Below are 21,974 nucleotides of genomic sequence, written 5' to 3' on the forward strand. Positions count from 1 at the left end.
TCAGCATTTAATAGGGATAAAGGACGATACAATCCAAGTAGTAATGGGTTTTTGCCCAGTTTAGGGAGCACCACCAATATTGCTTCTTGAAATGAGGTGGGCAGCGTCCCTACATTAGATGCACCTGTGTACACTCGGTGCAGCTGGGGTGCAAGTCTGGATCGGAAGGTCGCATAGAACTCAAGGGGCCAACCATCTACACCCGGAGTTTTACCTTCGCCATTTGTTGGATGGCATCCTCTACCTCAGTTACCGTAATAGGGGATTCCAGGTCTGTTAGCATTGCTGGTGGGATCTGAGAAAGTGTAATGTCCTCCAATAAGGAGTGCAAGTCAGAGGTGTTGTTAACCTGCAGGGCACTGTAAAAGGTGGCATAGTTTGTGTATAAAGCATTATTTTTCTCAAGCTGTGTGCTGACTATACGTCCAGCGCCATCTTTAATAGACATGATTGGACTTCTTGATGTGTTTGTGTGCAGCAACCATGCTAGCACCCTGCCAACTTTATCTCCTTCCGCCTGCCACCTGGCCATGTGTTGCCTATAGTCTATGACTCCCAGGCGGTCTAACACCTCCCTGTAGTTATTTTTGGTCTTTGCTAGAAGTGCTGCTGTTGATAGAGTATCAGGAGTCCCTTGCTCCAACCGTCTGTTCGATGACTCCAGCTGCTCTATTTCTTTGCGGAGGGTCATTTTAGTGCCATAACCTGCCTTGATCATATGTCCCCTTAATACAACCTTAAATGCATCCCACTTGATCCCTGCGTTTGAGGCAGTTCCTTCATTGTCTTGGAAACAGGAAACAATGCATTCGGAGAGAGAGGTACATAGCAATGTATCTTTAAGCGCTTCTACGGGGAACCGCCATGACGGAATTCTTGGTCTGCACGCTTCCCATGCCAATCGCAGATGAAGAGTACTGTGGGCCGATAACGTGCGACCCAAATACTCTCCATTGGTCACCCTGTAAGGGCCTCATGGGAACCATATATCATATCGATGTGGGTATGTAAATCATGTAACCAGAATAATGTGAGTGCTCCCTGGTATCGGAATGTAATCCCCTCCAGGCCTCAAATATCTGTAAATTAGTGGACCACTGCTGTAGGCCCTGTGCTAGCATTATCAATTGCGACCCAGGGTGTGGGGGACGTGAGCGATCCTTATTAAGTGAGTACAGTTAAAATCTCCTTCCCAATAAACCAGGGCTAATGTGTCTTGTAGAAATGTGGGTGTTAAGGAGTGTAAAAAAGAAGTCTGGTTAGCATTAGAAGCATAGAGTGACACCAATGATATTGGATGACCATCTAATCGCCCCCCAAAACCACATAGTAGCCCTCTGTGTCAATGCATGAGTACTGAATCTCCAGAGGGGTCCCAGGGGCAACCCAAATCAGACACCCCCTGGTGTAACTACAGTATATAGTTCGTATAAGGGTACCCTCCAACAACTATGCATGGCTTCCACTGTGTGAGATGTGAGATGAGTCCCCTGTAAGAGAGCTATATGAACTTTGCGTCTCAGGATATATTGGTATACTCTGTAACATTTAGCGTACCCAGCCAGCCCGCGGACATTCCAGCTCAATAACACTATTTCAGGATTCAAAGTACATGTCTGTGGCTGCATATCAGTATAAAAGCAAAACCAAAGGGGATGATGGACGGAGTGTTGAACATTGCAAGCACTCACCCCCAGTCAACTGATCTGAGTTTAATCCATCATCATTCTTTAGCTCACTCCGCCATCCCAGTTCAGACATGGCCATATGCAAATCAGTCTGACCCTGTGCCTCATGGGAACAGTCCAGCCCGAACTGCCAAGCCATGTCTTCCCTGGACCGGAAACAAGCATCCTGGGACCGGTTTCTGGCTAATCAGCCGTCATCAGCCAGGCTAGCTCGAATCCAGTGGCAAAGTGAGCAAGGGACCCACGTCTGGGCATACCTGCCAACTTAGGGCGAACAAAGCAAAACCCAAGGGGATGATGGACGGAGTGTTGAACATTGCAAGCACTCACCCCCAGTTAACTGATCTGGGTTTAATCCATCATCATTCTTTAGCTCACTCCGCCACCCCAGTTCAGACATGGCCATATGCAAATCAGTCTGACCCTGTGTCTCATGGGAACAGTCCAGCCCGAACTGCCAAGCCATGTCTTCCCTGGACCGGAAACAAGCATCCTGGGACCGATTTCTGGCTAATCAGCCGTCATCAGCCAGGCTAGCTCGAATCCAGTGGCAAAGTGAGCAAGGGACCCACGTCTGGGCATACCTGCCAACTTAGGGCGAACAAAGCAAAACCCAAGGGGATGATGGACGGAGTGTTGAACATTGCAAGCACTCACCCCCAGTTAACTGATCTGGGTTTAATCCATCATCATTCTTTAGCTCACTCCGCCACCCCAGTTCAGACATGGCCATATGCAAATCAGTCTGACCCTGTGCCTCATGGGAACAGTCCAGCCCGAACTGCCAAGCCATGTCTTCCCTGGACCGGAAACAAGCATCCTGGGACTGGTTTCTGGCTAATCAGCCGTCATCAGCCAGACTAGCTGGAATCCAGTGGCAAAGTGAGCAAGGTAACCATGTCTGGGCATACTCTGCCAACTTAGGGAAAACAAAGCAAGATTAGCCAGAAACCGGTCCCAGGATGCTTGTTTCCGGTCCCAGAAACTGAGTCAACTCTAGCTGCTATAATACCCATGGTAAAAGAATCAGACCAGCGTTTACAAGCCCTACAGACCGAAGTGAAACATCTAAGAAACAGACTTGATGATCAGGAAGGGCAGTCTTGACGTAATAATGTGCGCATAGTTGGCCTCTTAAAATGAGCGGAAGGCCCCAACACGGAGCTCTTTTTGGAGGCCTGGTTTGTAGGTACATTATTACACGGCAAGCAGTCAACCTTGTTTTCTGTGGAGAGAGCACACAGAGCCGCGGGAGGCCCACCATGCCCCGGCAACACACCAGGCACGGTAGTGACGCGCCTACTCAATTATAGGGACAGGGATCACATCGTCCAAGTGTTGAGGGCAAAGGGTCCGTGGACTGTCGTAACGAAACTTGAGGGGGCCCCCCTGCAAGGCACTTGGAGGGGGGCCCTGCTCCGTATTTAAACAGGAGCTCTCGGGCAGAGTACTGTGCTGAGGGGGCCCCCTAGAGCTCAGGCCCCCCACACACCGTGGGGGTCTGTGTTACGCCACTGGTCAACTGCATCAGAGTGGCCCAACTGGACTAGCAGTCACTCTGCCACTTTTACAAAATGACAGCAAATTAACTAGAAAGTTTCAATACACCGCCTCGGCGCTGTTTGCTGGAGAATCCTCAGAAGCACCCATTGTACAATGTTACTCTCTTCATTGCCCCTCAATGGGGTTTAGTACTGCCACTCTCGCTGCCAAATCCTGCCTGTGTCCCATGTTTCCCCCAATGTCCTGTTCTGCCTCTGACTGTGAAGCTCCTTGCTCTAAGCTTCTTCCCTCACCCCCTGCCTGTCTCCTGTTCTGCCCCCGCATGTCAGAGTCCAGCCTTCCTCTGATGTAGCTCAATTTTGTTTGTTGTACCTCATTTTGCCTCGCAAATGTCTACAGTTGTGGAGTTGTATGACCTCAACATGATCAAAATGCGGGAAAGCAGTTATTAATCTCAAGATACAACTATCAAATTCACAGTAAGAGATAGCAGTTGAAATGCAGTCTGGCTTCCTCTCTTTGAACCGTGCAGCGGATGAGCCTATCAGTATTCATCTATTAGTACTGCCAGCGCATTCCTGTCTTCCCCCCACCCTCAGAGGTTCCTGTTCAAGCATCCTCAGAACCGTTCACTGCAAAAAGTGCCCACAAAACTGCTTTGGGAGCAATGCATGGGGAGCACTAGTACATTTAATCTACACATAGTGCTCAAGCAGCTGGCACTCATAATCCACCTAAGAGAATACCTACGCCCACTGGTGTTAGGAAACTGGCACCCCTGTGGACCTCCCAAAAATCCGTAGTGTCACAAGCAATTACAAGAATTTTTGGTGGCCCATCAACTTCTGGAATCTGAAGATCTAACACTCAAATTGTCCATGATCCAGTGCAGAACATCGTCCTTGCCTAGAGCAACACCAGTTCGGTTACAGAGATCAGGCTCTTAAAGGGCCAACGCGTGTACTGGAAAAAACTGTTCTCTTTATCCAGTCATGCATGTCTACAAATAACCAACAATAGGCATTTCAGAATGAACTTTTGTTTAATGATGTCTGTTTGGGTATTTAGACCTATTGTGCCATCATTCACAGGATGGCCTCTAACATTCTGCCTCTTCAGCCACATTCTATTACCACACTTCAAGGACTGGGCAACTCAAACTACTGCGCCAACTCTCCAATTTATAAGATCGTTTGGAAGTGATTGAGAACAGCCAGTAAATCATGCCTAGATAAAGGTATAATTGTTCCAACCTTTAGTGAAACATTTGCTTGGACAATTAAGTTGTCCTTGAATCTTGACAGTCACAACATCTGAAACCCAAAAGTGAGACAGGGTCAGCAATCTCATTTGTGCAACCATTAACAAATATAGCACAGAAACAAATATTGTGCCATAAGCACTGTAAAACAAATACCATCAATAGCTTTGGGGTATACAGACATTTTGCTCACTATTTACTTAATACTTTGAATATAAACAGCTGACTGACTACAAGTGAAATGTAAAAGTAGTTCTATTCATGTAGTTTGCAAAGTCCGTGGATCAGAATGGGCGGAGGTTGTCACCTACATAGCAGTTGTGAAGATGACTTCTTGTGATTTCTTGGGGTGGCTGGTCCAAGTGGACATGAAGGTGCCACCTCTATATTATTTTTTAACAGGCACTTAGGGGGTCAGGTGTGGTTCTCACTCTACAGTACAGCCCCAGACATTCAGAATGACAGTGAAAAATATGTGTAGTGGTGTCTCCTCTTGGATCTGAGGGCACTAAACAAGTTCTAAAGAAGCAAGGCTTCGGAATGAGCTCTTGCCTAGACATTCTTCTGTCAATTGTTCGTCTGGAATATTTACATCACCAGATCTACAGGATGCTTATTTTCGCCTTGCCATACACGAATGGCATCAAAAGTACCTGCGATTTATGGTGGTTGGTCGGCACTACCTATTCAAAGTAGTTGCTTTGGCTGTGGACAGGAGCAGATACATGAGATGGGACTGCACGGTAAAATTCTCTAACAAGTTGTGAACATTTAACTGGCCCTATACGAGGTCTGTGAGTCAAGTATATAGAGACAGACTCTTGCATAAACGTGGTGAGCAGCATACAGAGAAGAGACCTTTGTGGACCAGTGTAAGAAGAAGCATTCATGAACGGGATTTGGGAGAGGGTTTTTCATGCGCCAATCATGGTTTTTTGATTTCATATTACACCAGGTCAAACTCTCAGATCAAAATGTGTCTGCCTGTGAATATAATAATAATAATATATTTGACAGTATATTAGAGAGAGGTTTTGGATGATGTAGGCAAAAGGAGGAGAGGAGAGTGCAGTGATCCTTGTGGTCCTGCACACCCTACATTCAGGGTAACAAGCTATAGTCAGTGCTTTAAATGCGCCGGTACTCACCAGTACTGAGTACTGGCCCTTTTCAATTTCCTTCCTTATTGTACAGGAACTTCTCCTTGGCCAAAGAGAGTACCGGTACCAATGATGTTTAAGCAAGGGCCGGGCCAGGTTCAAGTGACGGTGTGATGCTATTCTGATGATGAGGCTGTCACAGCCTGAGTGTCAGTGAGCAAGCCTGGGTCATTTCATATGGTGACAAGATGGGCCTTGCATCACACTGTGGTTAACAGCCCAGGGACCAATCAAACCCCACGGTGTTAATCACCCTATACAAGTGATGTAGGGTGTGCCATCTTCTTTGCTCCTGGGCACACAGGATATACTACAAAGGAATGTTAACTGGCCGAGAGCTTTTCTCTCTCTGTGCTGAATGCTGTGAGTGTGTGGGAGTGTGTGTCTGCCTGTGCGCATGTGGGAGTGCCAGTGTTGGTGTACAAGTGTTCAAGTGTGTTGTGCCTGATTTCCACCCCTGGTAATATTCTGAGAAAGGTTGAGTACATCGCAGCACTGAGTACCTTCCTCAGAATACAGAAGCACAGCATGCCAGAGTGCATACACTCACCAAGGTCTGTTGTTTGCATAAGGCCTTCATCTGCGGGATCTTGCCATTAATAGCCATCCATAGTGTTAAGGAGCAGGTTAAATATTCCAGGGCCTCCACTACTCATTAAACCACCATATGGAGGGGGCAGTGGAGGGGAGGGAGAGGGCAGTGGAGGGGAGGGAGAGGGGATGAACGTAGATAACAAAATTGCAGGGGTTTGAGAGTAGAAGCAGAACAGTCATTCCAAACCATCAGACAGTGCACTCCCTGGACAGATCAAGAAAAACAACTGCTCAGGCGCCCATCAGCATCCAAGCAGGCTTCATACACTGGACACATCAGCAGGAGCATCGAGCCAGGGGAGGGTGAAGTCTACCACTGACTCTGAGTGATCTAACAAAGGCTTCACAACCTCATGTATCCACCTCCTGACACTAGCTCTCTTACTCCTTGTGAGTGCCTGACTCAGCCACTGCCTCTAGGGGTTACTTGAGCAGTGCACATTCACTGCTGTGATTTAACTCCTAACTGAGTCACTTACTCTGGGTGACCTGAGGAAAGACAGCTCACTATCCTATCTCCAGCTCTTGGCTCTGACACTGAGACTGTGTTTACCTGTTGAAGATCATTCACCATCCTGAGTATCCAACTCTCGACTCAAACACTGACTCCCTGTGTGACCATACGATTACCTACTCACCACCAGCGTGCGCCTGACTCAGCCACTGACTCCTAACGGGTATTACACCCTACCGCTTTCAAAGATCACCAGGCGCTGTGGATGCACACCTAGAAAATCCCAATCCCACTCAATGCCATCATCTTGGCCATGCTCTAAGCCCTGCCCCCAAACCTTACCCGTGCGCTTCCCCCACATCTTACTCTGTGATGCCCTTGTGTGCTCACACCACTCCACATTGCCTTTTCACCCATATGCTGCTCTCCTTACCACTTTGTTGTGTTCTCTCTCATCCATGTGCTCCCACATGTTCCTCTTTCTCTCCATTTGCTTCCCCTACCATTGGTGCTCCTTCTCTACGCCCTCTGTGTTGCTTCACGCCACCAAGTTGCTTTGCACACCCCTTCCTGTTGCTCCCCCTCAGTGTTGCTCAGTCCTTGTTCCTCCCTGCATCCAGTTAATTCCCTTTCCCCTGTGTAGCTTCCCCTACCCATGCTACTTTTTTTTGTTTACAGATCCAACTCGGACCGGCAAACAAAAAAAAGCAAAAGGAACATTTTGTAGGTGTGTGCCTACAAAAAAACATGGCTGGGCTGGGTGTTGCTTTTTTCTCTTTTTAAAGATACATGCTGCATAGCTTCAGGTATTATGTACATCATGGCTAGAACCATCGATGAAGGTTCTCATAGGCACTACCTATTGGATTTGCCAATGTTTGTTTAGATATTGCCTTTACTGTGCTTCTTGCTGATCGCTCACTAATTTCTGCTCTAGGCAAACAAGTCCTGAATGGTCCAGGATGGCAAGATAGCCCTGGCAGGCTGGCTGAAGGCGCGGTTGGAGTGATGAGCAGGGAATAGTAACAATGATGGCATGGGAGTGGCACTGCTCTCCTAAAGCAACTTTCATAGTAGTATACCCAGTGTGAGACCCACTCATCTACATTCATCTGCACATCTGGGTGGGAATCTCTATACCTATGCCTGCTCAGTACCACAAACTTTAAACAACATATCTCAGAATGGACAATCACGTATAGTAACCAGCTAAGCGGACTATAATCATAACAAAATACAATAAAAGGACCTACAGAGCTGCCAGATTACTGAAAACCATAAACTGTGCGCCTCTGTCTCACAATTCTTCATCCATCACACTGTTAAGGGCTGCGTCCCATATCACGATAACTGTACCTCATGCACGACACTGAAACACTTCCTACATTGGATCAAAGCAAAGACAACATACTTCCAGCCACACACCCCACATGGTGTATCATGCTACTCTTCCAGACAAGTGCTTTAGCACCCAACATAAGGGTAGTAAGCGCTATATAAACATTGCAATACAATACTAAACTCTTCTGGGTGCGCTAATGCAAGTTTCTTCCTAAGGAGACTGAATTCAGGTTGCCTGCTGTCATTGGGCCACGCAGGAACCACCAACCACCTGCACCATAGGCAAACATTGACATAAGAAAATTCTGCATTCATGGAACAAGGTTTCTTTTTCTCAAGTCTGAAGACAAATCAGTAAAAGAGGTGAGAGCAGAGCGGCGAAGAGACTCGTATGCGCCACTGTGGCTATGACGTACCTAGCCTTGCCTACTAGGACCGGTAGATCTGCCGGGGATATAGCATTACCGCGCAGTAATATCCAGGGTGGGTTTATCAGCTGCCTCTGTTTTCTTTGTAAGAATGGGAAATAATATGCCGTTTCTGCCTTCCTGGCTGATAGAAGCACACAGTATGCCACTGTATGCTTTGCTTTTCTCAAACAAATTCCTCAGAGTGTTACCAGAGGAGCATTTTCGCAGGAACTCAAGCACAATCTCTCCTAACCTCAGAAAACAGAATCAAGTGCCACAAACACAGATTCTGCTCACCTTCAGCTTTGTTGCAGTACTTGGAATGAGACGGCTGGAGTGGGATGATTTTTAGTGGAAGACTTTAGACCTAGCTGTTATGATACATGTTGGCGTGAGTAAAAATGTAAAGTAAAATCAGTATTTTTTTTATTTATTTTTTTAAATAAAAAGGGTAGTAAATTAACGACCCACGTGCCGATGACGAATCGAGACATGGGCTGGAAAAGACCAAGACAGAAAGGTGCAGTTGCGGAAATAAACCTGTGGAATGTTAAACGAGAATTTTATGGCTTTTAAGCCTTCAAATATGTGCAAGTGTGTACTATATTAGGCACCACTTCATCTATCTGCCGCCTTTGACATGGTGCCTCATTCTAATAATCTTTCCACGCTTTAAACTTGGAGTTTGCAATTGTGTGCGTAAATGTCTCCGCTCCTGTCTTACATCTAGAACTTAATTGGTCTCTTTCCCCTCCTTTTCACTTGGGTTCTTCCACAATTAACTGCTAGGCCCTGGCCTGCGGCGCTCCTTCCAGAGCCCCAATGTATTCAGTGTCTGTCTGTCTTCACTCTAAATGCTGAAGTTGCCCACAATATATATGCATTACAGTCAAGCAGATATTGCAGATTTAAAAAGCACACGTTCAGCGCAGTGCTCCCACGGAGCCGAATCCCCACTTTATTGTAAGTCATGAACAGCGCTTTAATAATGAACTCTGAACTCAGTGAACTGACTTAATGTTTCTAAGAATAAACTTTCAACAAACTACACTGTTCGACAATAAACGCCTTCACACCCTGATAAAGTTGTCCTATTGCTTGTAACTTTCCCCTTCAGGAAGATGATTTTTTACTACAAGTGAAGGCGAGCTCCATCCTGTGCCTTTCTATTGTTTCTGTGGGGATAGCGGCTGATGGGCCCGGGGCGTAAGTTAAATGGCCTCCTTCTCTTTGCATAAAGACGCAACATCACAAATTTAATTCATTAAGAGTCCGGGCATGCCGTGCCCACTGCGCACCATTTTATTCATGATGAAGTGAGGGCTGCCCCTGGAACACGGGCCACCCCCCCCCCCCGCAACGCAGGGCCTGCGGGGGACCTGTGTTATGCCCCTGGCTCAGAGCCTGTGTTTTGTGGATGTTGACTTTGAATCCCGAGGCTCGACTGAACCACTCCAGTTCCACCATTAGGGGAGGTAATGAAGTTGCCCGCTGAGTTACAAACAAGACCACGTCATCCAAATAGAGTGAAATTTTATGCTCCCTATCACCCATTCTGATCCCTGAGATAGTCGGGATTTGGCGTACTCTCTCAGCGAACGGCTCCATATACAATGCAAAGAGCAGGGGCGATAATGGGCAGCCTGGTCACGTACCTCTTCGAATGCGAAATGGTCGGGAGGTCACTCTATTGACCCTAATCCGCGCCTGTGGGTCCGTATATATGCAGTCCACCTATCTCAAAGATCAGTCACCCGCTCCAAATCTACACAAGACCTTTTGCAAATATGGCCAGTGAACCCGGTCGAATGCCTTCTCGGCATCGATCGAAAGAAGCACCATGGGTCGCTGAGTACGTTGAGTTTTATCCAACAGATGACACACCCGACGAGCTCTATCGCTGCAATTGCGTTCCGGGATGAATCCCGACTGATGGGGGTCAATTAGAACTTGTATGTGTGGCACCAGATGGGCAGCCAGGAGGCTCGTAAAGATCTTAAGGTCGATATTTAATATAGAGATAGGGCGGTATGATGCACAGTCCAGTGGATCTTTAACCAGCTTAGGAATCACAACGACCTCAGCCATGGTCATAGTCGGGTTCAGCCTACCGGTGTCACTAAAATAATTAAATAAGGGGCTAATTCTTGGGCAAAGGACTTAAAAAAATGAATCAAAAATCCGTCCTCCCCAGGAGCCTTCCCTGACGTAAGGCCATCTATGGCCTTAAGGACCTCTTCTATATGGGCGTCCGCATCCAGATTTGTCGCCTCCAGTTGGGGGAGGGACACCACTGGTACCTCCCGCACATAATGCTTGGCCACTTCTGGGTCTAAATCGTCAGCCCTATAGAGCTCAGTATAAAAGGACTCAAACCTGCCCGCTATGTCGCAGTCCGTGCGCAAAACTTCGTCATGGTCGCTTCTAATTGCCCCAATACGCCGAGAGGTCGTATGTGCCCATAGTAAATTTGCAAGGAGTTTCCTGGCTTTGTTACCTCTAGCGTAATAACGCTGTTTGGTCCGCATGAGAGAATATTCAGCCCAATCATAGTCAACGGGTTTTCAGCTGCGTCTAGCAGCAGTAAGTTGTCTCCTAACCTGTACGGCTCCCGTCGGACGATGCACCACCTCTAATTCTTTCACTTGTGATTCGAGGTGTTCCTTTTATCCTTTCTATCTTTATTGACCACCTGCCGCTATCGCGATAAAAACGCCCTCGAATGACGGCTTTAAAAGCATCTCACAATAGGGCAACCGAGGACGCTCCGTCATCATTAATCTCAAAGTATGATTTCCTTAATATTAGTGTCATATGCGAGCAGTTTGTGATTAAGCCTCCACTGTTTGTGACCAGGGGAGTCCCCTTGGATGTACAGTTCCAGTCTGATTGGAGAGTGATCCGAAAGGGCAGCAGCCCCTATCGAGCTCCCCTTGTGGCTCTTGTGACTCTCGGGGAGGTTAAAAACCAGTCGATACCCGAGGAGGACCCATGAGTGGCATCCCTCCGATCCCTGACGTGTATCACCCCATGCTCTGTTGTTCGGCTGTAATATCACTTTGCTGGGATGAATGTTTTTGAATCTGCTGAATCATGTGCTGTATCTTGGAGAATGACCACTGTCTGCATAATGTTTGTATTATTGTTTTACCTGCATGTTCGGCAGGGATTGTTTATTATCATGGAAATGGTTATCGATACAACTATTATCTATATGCTCATACGTGTCATTGTAGGGCTTACGCCCATTATATCGCAAAATAACCAAATACATTCTGTTTAAGAAAAAAAAACAGTCGATGTGGGCATAAGTTTGGCAAGCCGCTGAAAAGCATGTGTACTCCTTAGCTGTTGGATACTTCATTCTCCTCACATCCGTCAACCCCAAATCTTTCAGGTTTTGCCGCATAGTGTCTGATAGTGCCCCTGTGTGTCCCTGTCTTTGTACAGATCGATCTAACTGAGTGTCGGGTACTATATTAAAATCCCCGCCTATGACGAGGTCTTCGTCTGGTGACTCCGGGATAGCATACAAGGTGTTATTGAGAAACACCTCCAGGCGTTCATTAGGACCAAATATGGATGCAATGGTGTAAGTGTGGTTCCCAACTAAAACCCTCACAGCCAAAGCTCTGCCCGGCACTTCTGTGTGTATACCTATCACCTTGCCCAGAAAATGTGGAGCAAACAGGACCACTACTCCAGCCTTCTTGTCCCCGGGTGAAGAGAAATATTGTGTATCAAACCATTTGGAATGAAGGCATTTCCAGTCTGATCTCAGTAAGTTGGTCTCCTGTAAGATGCAGACATCACATCCAGACTCTCTCAAGAGTGCCAATAGCGCCCGTCTCTTCAGTGGTGAGTTAAGGCCTCTGACATTGAAGCTTAAGACGCTTACTTTAGGTGTCGGCATAAGGACTATGGGTTGGCTCTAAGCCTGTGATGGGCCCGGGCATCAACTGTGGCCTCCAACCCTCCCGAATCTCTCCCACCCCCTCGCCCTGCCAGTCCCGTATCCCGCCCCCATCCCGAACAGCCCCCCAGCACACACTCTAGCCTGAGGTTTCACCTTACCCATTTGAAGGCCTACCTCTAACCCTACAAGGAAGAGCAACAGAAGGTCAGAAGAAGAGTATAGAAAAGAGAAGAAATATAGCAAAACAGTAAACCAAAAAGTCGAGAGCATAAAAGGTGCCCTCCAACAGGATCTAAGCACATCAGCGTGCATGGGTCCGTACGACTGATGATTGGTCTTCATGTCTCATAGGATGGGCTTCCAGCCGTGGCTGATTTCTATGAGATTGGGACCCTACCGGAGGTTAACAGAGTCTTAGCTGAATTATCCGTGGGGCGTGTTTTGGCCAATCGCTCTTGGGGTTGCCAGAGTCATTCCTGTTCTGTAGCTGGCGGAGCAAGGCCTCTCTCTCCTGCTGCCTTTCAAGCTCCATGGGTTTTGTGTGCTTCCCCCTCCTCCACCTCTGGCGTCTTCTCATATTGGTCTGCCTCAGGGACATTGCAGTCGAGTGTTGGCTACTTTCAAGCTCTTCCTCACTATTCGCAGCTCCTTTTCCCACGTGCTGGACAGGCTAAATGGGTGACCCCACCAATACCGTATTCCTTTTCCCCTCAAGAGAGAAGTGATTGGCTCAGGGCCCTTCGTCGCTGGAGAGTGAGAGGTGAGAGGTTCTGATACACGCCAACCTGGAGACCTTCAAAAGTGATGGTTGCCTTGTCCCAGGTTGCGTTCATGATGAGTTCCTTTTGTCTGTATGAGTGGAGACAGGTGAGGATGTCTTGCTGTTGACCCGGGCTTGCCGCCGGCCATCCCGCCCGATGCGTATGATCAAGGATAATTTCCCTATCTCCGAGCTCCGGGGCTACATGCTGGAAGATGCGCACCACCCACTCTTTCAGCTTCCCTCCGTCTTCCTGCAATGGCACCCCTTTGATGCATATGTTAGATCTCCGGGAACGGTTCTCCAGGTCTTCCAGGCGGAGATGTAGCTCTTTGTTACGATCTCTGAGCTCCAACAGCTCACGGACCTGTTCTGTAATCTCCTCGTCTCTGCAGTCTCCTGCTCACTCAATGGAGTCGACGCAACCACCAATCTCCTGGACGTCAGCCGTGAGCTGTTTGACGTCTGAGGCCATCTCCTAGCGGAGGGCCGCAAAGTGCTCTCTGAGGGAGCCAAAAAGTTGTTCCAAGAAGCCCCTTGTTATGGGTTTTGCTGCCGAATTGTGCCCGGACTCCATCTCCTTCTCCGAGTTAGGCTGTTCCAGCAGGTGCGACTCTGTCTTTTTGGAATTTGACTTTTGTAGGAGGTCTTTGATTGTGGAATCCATCTTTGATCTAAGGGAGGACATCTCGGAGGCTGAGCATGACGGAGGGCGATGCGCGAGGGCCAGGCCAGACTCCGCTCCCTACTTATGGCTAGTTCAGGTCAATGTCAATGCACCCCACTCCTCTCGCCTCCTGCCTTCTCTTATCCCTTAGACTGACTGATGTCCCAACATGTCACCTTGGCCACCTCCGCGTTTCGTGGTAGGCCGGTATCAAATGCTCAGCAGTCCTGTCAAGCAACAAATTCCCAGGTTCAAAAACCCCCTTTCGTTGCTGGGCAGCAGGCCTCGTTCACCCACCTCGATTCGGAGGGCACTCCAATGATACCCAGCAATCAACAGCGCTGTCCTTGTGTACTAGGCCTCCACACGCCGCTCGCTGGCACCTCCACCTTCAATGCTATGCCTGTGCCTTCTGGACCCGTCCTCTTTCCAAAGGCCCAGCGCGCTACTGGGTGAGGCCAGACTCCGCAGCTCATCACCGGGTCCTCGCCTGAGAGCCACTGAAACCTAACCAGACCGCCAATGGTGCCAGCCCACTCTGCTTAAGATAGCGCACCTGGGCTGCCGCCGGCTCCGCTTGTCACCCCACTATCAGCAGGCAAATGCACAGTGGGGGGGTCTGCTGCTTTACGCACTCACCTCACGCACCGGATACTGAGTCTGCTCTGCTGCAAGCGGCGTCTACTGTCCATTGATTTCAGGCCTCCTCAAGGGAGCAGGCTCACTGTGATCCACGTCAGGGGAGCCAATGCACCTCAACACTCTGCCGTTGCACCGCGCGGGCTGGGCCTGCAAATCCACCTCAACCAGGCAGGGCCTCAGCAGGGATTTCTCACTGTTGGGCACGGCAGCCTGGGAACACCGCCGCACCAGCGCTAGGAACTTCTCCCCGCTCCTTCGGCGTTGATCTCACTGGAGCAGGGGCAGTTGCATCCCGGCTGCGCCTCTTCACCACAGGCCAAAGCCCAGGCCCAGCACAGACCTCAGCGCTGCTCCGCCTCCGACGACCTCCTCCTGGACGCCGCGTCTCGATGGGCCTCTGCTACAGTGCCCCAGGGAGTCTCCGGGGTCCCAATCTCGAACGGAGCCATCACCGGAGCCCACGTGACTCTTCCCAAGCCTCCGGGGTCACCAACGAACGGTATAGACGCTATTTTCCGGCCACGGCAAGTGGAGTTCCTTAGGTTTGTTGTTGCTCCGCCGACATCTTGGTCACGCCCCCCCCCCCCGAAGTGTTTACGAAGAGTTTTTACAATTACCTGTGAGTATTTGTCAACATTTGGACATATAAAAATACTTTGAACTATCTAAAAACTACCATCAGATTCAGTACAAAAAAATGTGGTGTTCAATTTTGGGCTGGGGTATATCAGGCTGAAATGTGTTGATCACTGCTTCTTACAATGTAAACTATTGTGGTACATAATAATCAATCAGGGGGGGATGATTTGTGTACGTCACTGGTTATATGAAGGCTTCTAAAATAGTAAATAAAGTATTCCAAAGATGCTAAATTTCAAAGCTAATTCCAAAACACTCTGACTTAACATCCTCTCATACCCCATGCGTTTCTAAAGTGCCAAAGATCTTGTTCTTCATGGTGTCTTCTCACTACACAAGACTGGTATATCTCTAAGTCCAATTTCATGGAATCTGATATATATAACCAGCACCTGTGTTAAAGTGCAAAGACCTTAGTTCACTATCACATTTTGAAATTAATATCAGCAACCATCTATCAAATAGACAATTCCTGCATTCTCCAAAAGAAGAACCCCTATAACCAATCTTCTATCTCATACCGATTTGAAGAAGTCCACAAAAGTCATTGTGGTCAATAGATGAAGTGCAAGATGTTAAAATTGAATAAAGTGCAAGTTATTGTGATTGAATAAATATAGCTCAGATATACAATGCTTGTTTATTGAGAGACTAAAGGTAGAACACTTTCTTTGCGTACTTAGAATCACATAGGATGCTTGGAACTCAAAGGAAATTGTGTAGTTCTGCATCCATGTTGAGTCCTCATGGTATTTCTGTTCCCTTTGTTACGATCCATTTGGATTCTGTTTTTCTTAGTAACAGTTCACGATCTCTTCCTCCTATCTTCCATGGCACATGTTCGATACCATAAAACGATAGTTTGTTCAAATCTCCTTCATGATCCCTCCAAATATGTTTCGCCATAGCATATGTAAAGTCTTTATTGTTCGTTGCTCTTATCTGTTGGAGGATTCTCAACTTCAGTTTATTGATAGTACTGCCGATATATTTCTTTCCGCACTGGCATTCCAGGTGTGTTGTTTCAAAGACATTCATTCTCTGATTTTTCTTTTTCTTTTCTCCCCGGTAAAGTAGCTGTGTGTTATCAGGTCACCTAGAGAAATATAATGTGAATAACTTAGAAATGTGCTGTTGATTACCTAATGTGACATAATGAAAAGAATGCTTACATAGTGAATCAAAATGAATACGATTAAAATGTTTAGCTTAAAGATGATTAACAGTAAACGTGTTGCTGCATTTTATTCAACTACTTGAAATATAATCGTGAATAACAAAAGTGACACATATATTATTCTGCTCAGAAACTAAAACGTGAGAAGTGTTTTGTTTAGTAGTGCCTAATATTGACATGTAACGTTTGAAGAAAAAGAATAATGAGTGAATATACTAAGAAAACTGAATCATACATGTTAATGTGTGTTTTATATTAATCTTAGTGTGGTAATAATTTTAAAAAGTTTTTATGTAGGCCTCGAATGCTTCTTTTTCCTCGTTCAGAAAAGCAGAGTCTAGCTGAAGGTTTCATTACAGACGCTATGAGAACTTTTATGAGAATTTATTTTCTTGCTGAGGAACAATAGGTCCTTTTTTTGATTTAGCAACAGTTTTGATAAAAATGTATCTATACAATTGTAAACCCAGAGAGAGCATCTGGGAATGGACAGACAGTGAACAAAATGAATTTCCTTACTTCCGAGGAGAGGATCCAAATTATAAAATTGTTGAAATTGATGATTTGATGACAGGATTACTTAATGCTTCCGGATTATTTTAGTGAGGTGTTGATCACACCATGAGCAGCCTACTGTGGATAACCAATGGAAAAAATAACATACGACAGAACTGATACGTTGTAGGCGTAAACTGAGAAAGTATAATTGCCCCCCATGGAGGAGGAGTCGGGCTGGCTATCATTTTCAATTTCCCTGCCTGGCATGCTGTCGAATTGAACTATGATTTCTTATGCCTATCACATGTTGAACTGAACTTTCAAACTGACTCAACCTGTACTCTACCAGCTGGTAAAGTGTGCAGGTATAACTCTTCGGCTGGAGAGTTATTGACTCAAACCTGTGACTCCTTATGTTTCATCTCTGCATATTTGGTTGGTATAACCTAAATGCTAAATTTGATTTTGCTCTCTGTCTATCTTTCTTTTTTTATATGATCAACAAATGTTTGTTTGCCTATACTGTATGGTATTGTGTGACTATTTGTACTAAATGGTTCCTATAACCAAAAAGATTCCATATGATTTATGTTTCTTGACCATTCAAATTGAGGCTTAGATAAATGATATACATGAGCTATTTTATCGTGTTAAGTCATTCTTGGTGTGAAATACTTTGTCGATAATTTGCTTATGTGACTTATAGGAGATATCGATTGATGTCTGCATGCTTTTGGAATTTTCTTATTCCAGGTCCTCATAAGGATTTGGCCCATGTTCTCTTAATATCCAAGTCCCTGTTAGCTCACATAAAAGATTAATCGGAGGATCTATGGTTGTATGTAAAAATTTGATAATGGGGCCCGAGAGGAAATTATTTGAACACTATGAGATGATTGTAAGTACAGGTGTGTAATAATTTATTTGGCAGTGCTTCCCTTAAACAAGAGCTGCCAGTCTTGTTGCATTTACCCACTAATTAACTCTTCCATGGGTGTCAGGTCACTTATACACCAATGTTGGGGGTCAGCAGTATTGAGCATGTCCTTCCATTCTCTGCCTCGGCATCGGAGCGGTCTCCTGTGCCAATCCCTCCAAGGGCAGATAGCTAGCATGTGGCACCACTGTAAATATGTTTAATTGCCGGAGAGGGAAAGGAGCCGCACGCAACTCAGCGCAGCAGGTCCAGCCGGCGTGGTCTATATCACACCGCCCACATGACCGAGTCTACGCTTCAGGTCTCAATGCCACCTCACCCCCCTTCTCCTTCTGCCAAGGGGAAGTACTGTCTTCAGTTCTTCTGTGCTCCTGCTCCCTTTCTTGAGATATTGGCTGTTGTGTCCCATCTACAGTTCTATGCACATAGTCACTCCACCCTGCATTCCCTACGTCCCTCTGTGGGGTGGACACTTGTTCTCTAATTACTCTACCTGTAGTATCCCTTTTCTGAAACAACCTTGATGTTGCTGATGATATATGTCACTGGTCATCATTCTTCCCTGAACTCTGTTCTTTGCACTTATCCTGCTGGGCAAAGGCTGTATCTATATGCAGAACGAACTGCGCCTCTAATTACCCTGAAAATAGGGGGTCCCCTACACTAGTTTGCTGCCTAGAAATGCTTGCCCTCTATGGCTTTGGTATTTGTAGGGTTACCTTAGGGGTCGCTGTTGGAGAGTGTGGAGGAGTTCCAATTTCAGGGTTCTCAAACCCTACTGCGGCTTCCTGCAGCTGCACTAGTGCATAGATGCTAGGCACTGTGGGCGTGGTGCTCATAGGGTCATATGGGGGTGTGGAACAGACAGGGTATTAGGGGTATCTCCTTTTGAGCAATCATTTGACTTTTCACAAAATATTCTCCATAAGAATATGGTGACTTCCCTTTTCTTTAATTTGACTCCTGCATATTTACTTCAGAGGTATGTCACAACATGCTCAATTATCCTATCGTTGAATGTTCCACCAAGGATACATATGCTTTTTTGTGGCTTTAAACCACTCCAGGCTATATTTTTGTAATTTCGTCTTGTCACTGGGGAATACCTTGTGCATATGCTCTAAAGGGGTCGCTATGATTAGGGATATTTAATACGTTAACTTTTACCTATTTTCTTACCAGAATAAATAGTTTTAAAGTAGACTTGCACAAATCTTTATACTGGGAAAATGTTGTCTATTTTTCTACTTATTGTTTCACAATATACATTCAACTTTTAATTTGTTTTACTGATTCTATGGGGCACATTTCAATAATATATTTTTATTTCATGCAATGTATATTCAAAACAACCCTTTGCACATTAGACAATATCACACAACAACATCATATTGGGGCCGCATTTCATGGGGGCGTGGCCAAGATGGCCGCCACGACGGACGCGTCCTGCTAGAGCTCCGGGACCGGGCTTTACCCTCGCCCGTTCTCAGCAAGCCTGGGGGCGCCACATGACATCCTGAGGCTGTCCGGCGGAGCGGGGAAAACCGGCGCTGCAGACCCGGTAGCGAAGCGGCCCCCGGGCGCCGGACCCTTGATGCGGGAGCTGGCCGGGTGCGGAGGAGCCGGCCGCAAAATGGCGCCCGCCTGGTGCTGCCGCGGTCACTGACGATCGGCGGTCAGGGCATTGGCGTTGATTGATCCCGCTCCCCGGCTGCATCTCACGGGAGCAGAGTGCCGGGAGCGGAGGCGGGGCTGCAGAGAACTTCGGGCTCCGGAGCTACAGAGGTGCTGGTGGGCTGCCCGTGAGTCCCCCCCCCCCTCCCCCCCGAGTGGCAGACATTGCTGGCGACACGGAGCGCGGACGGCGCTGATGAGAGGAGTAATTCCCCGGGGGGTGCGGAGATTGTAGACGCCGACCAACGAGGACTGCCTTCGCTGTCACCCAGTGCGGCGGAGTGAAGACCAGAGAGGGACCGGTGGTGCCTGCCTGGCCTTAAGATGGCGGCCAGTGGCGCCCCGGCCTATTGACTTGGAGGGCAGATCGGCGAGGGAGGTGAGCGCCATCTGCTGAGGCCCGAGGGTGCTGCCCGGATCCCGCCCTGACGGCGGAGGAGATACCGAGAGGTGCCTGGACTGCCGGGCCCCACTGACCCGGCGGCGACATTTGGCCCGGGGACACGCAGCGCAGAGCACTGGCCGCAGGAGACAAGGGACTGGTTGCGACGCCGTGTAAGGGGGCCTCCACTGCCCGGGCGATTGATCTGCCCTCCGTGGCCCCGCTTGCCACACGAGTGACACGGCCCGAAGGAACTAATAGTTGGAGGTAGGCAGAAGCGGAGTGCCGGGGGGTCCGGTACCGGCCGCGGCCACATCTCGCTCAGACACTGCAATCGGCCTGCACCTGCAGCGGCCTTCCGGGTGGGCGCCATGGGCAAGTCCAGGACAGGGCAGTCGGCCCCGGGGACGGCGTCGGGGGTCCAGGCTGGCGCACGTGGAGGGGCCCCGGCAGCGGCCGGATCAAGCGGAGAGCCCTCTTTGTCGATCAAGCTGGATCAGGTCCTGATGGCGATTGAACAGTCACGACTCTCATTGGAGCAACAATTGGGCACCCTAACCACGGACGTCAGTCTCCTCCGAGATGACCACCGGAAGCTAGCCGATAGAGTTGCAGACAACGCCAAAGCAGTCACTGACATCCAACCTATGGTGGACGCACACCGGGACTCGATGCAAGCTTTGATGACTCGCATGTCCACCATGGAAGAACGCGTTGATGACTTGGAGGGGCGGTCTCGGCGCTGCAACATCCGAGTCCTTGGGCTGCCGGAAGGAATCGAACGGGCCGATGCGGTGGAGTACATCGAGACCTGGACGAAATCATTCACCCCTGATGACGACCGCACGGCCTACTTCTCGGTTGAGCGGGCGCATCGCCCCACCTCGCCCGATGCTGGCCAAGTTCCTCCATTTCAGGGACCGAGATGCGGTACTACGAGCGGCCAGACAGGCGGGCCCGCTACGCATCGAGAATAAAACAGTCATGATCTTTCCCGACTACTCCCGGGCGGTCCAACGCCAACGCGCATCCTTCCTGGAGGTGAAACGGCGCCTACGAGCTGAAAACGTACAGTACTCTCTCCTCTTCCCGGCCCGTCTGAAGATTATCCACGGCGGTGTCACACACTTCTTTACGGCGCCGGAGGAGGCGCACGACTGGGCAGACCAGAACTGCACCGGGGCCCAGAGGGCTGGGCGCCCTGTCGAACAACGAGCAGATGCGGGAGGACGCAGGAGGCAGCGCTCACGGAAGAGACACCGCCCTGGTACCCCCGGGGGGCCGGCACGCACTCTGGGGTCACCGGACTTGGAGCAGATCATCCAGGAACGGCGCCAGGCCCTCAAAGCGGCGGCGGGCCTCTGCCCGGCCTCCCCGGCAACGGACTTGGAGCGGGCTCCTCACGTCTTCACGTCAGAAGAAGAGGAGGACAGTGAGGCGACACAGTCCGGGGTGGACTCGGGAGCCCTGCCCTCAGTCACCCCGCGGACGGCGGACGACCTGATATGACTGGCTCCGTGCGGAGGGCCGCACGTCTGCGGCCCGAGGTGATGCTCCCCGCCCCATGCAATTGCAAGCCCGGCGCCTCTGGCGTTGTCCCTGCTGCCCGGGGCACTCTCTCCCCCCCTGAAGTGCTCACTTTTTCCCCCACTGGCTAGCCATAGATCCTGCGCATAGCCCGCTTGTAGAGCTCAGGACGGACGCCAGCCGACCCCCCCCCTTTCTTAATAGGTTCATGCTCCCCTGCAACATGGGAGTTAGTTTGGACGTGTCGCGCTTGACGATAGGTCCCGTGTGTTGGGGCACGTTATGTTCGCCTCACCCTTGTTTCCCTTTCCCCTTAAACACACCCCTTCTGCACTGTGTCCCTGCCCGCGCGCCGATGAAAGGTCATGCTGCTGCGCTGGATCCGTGGGGGTGGGATGGAGGGATTGGCACTGGGGGGGCCCTTGGGGGTCCCGGGGGACCAGTCCTGAGACGCACGCTAGGCACATGTCCTGATGGCGCAAGCTGGTAGAATAACATTCCTTACACTAAACGTGCGCGGCATGCACACAGCGCGCAAGCGGTACTCCGTCTACGCATATCTCAAACGTCACCAGGCACAGATTGCACTCCTGCAAGAGACACACCTAGCGGCGGGGGAGGTGACAAAGCTGCGCAGGCGTTGGCGGGGGACCCTTTATGCCACGACTTACTCTGCATTCGCGCGTGGTGCCCTCATATGGGTGCGCCCGGGAGTCCCCCTCCAGGAATTGTCCCACGTAATAG

This window comes from Triturus cristatus, chromosome 8, assembly GCF_964204655.1.
Source record: "Triturus cristatus chromosome 8, aTriCri1.1, whole genome shotgun sequence".
NCBI lineage: Eukaryota > Metazoa > Chordata > Amphibia > Caudata > Salamandridae > Triturus > Triturus cristatus.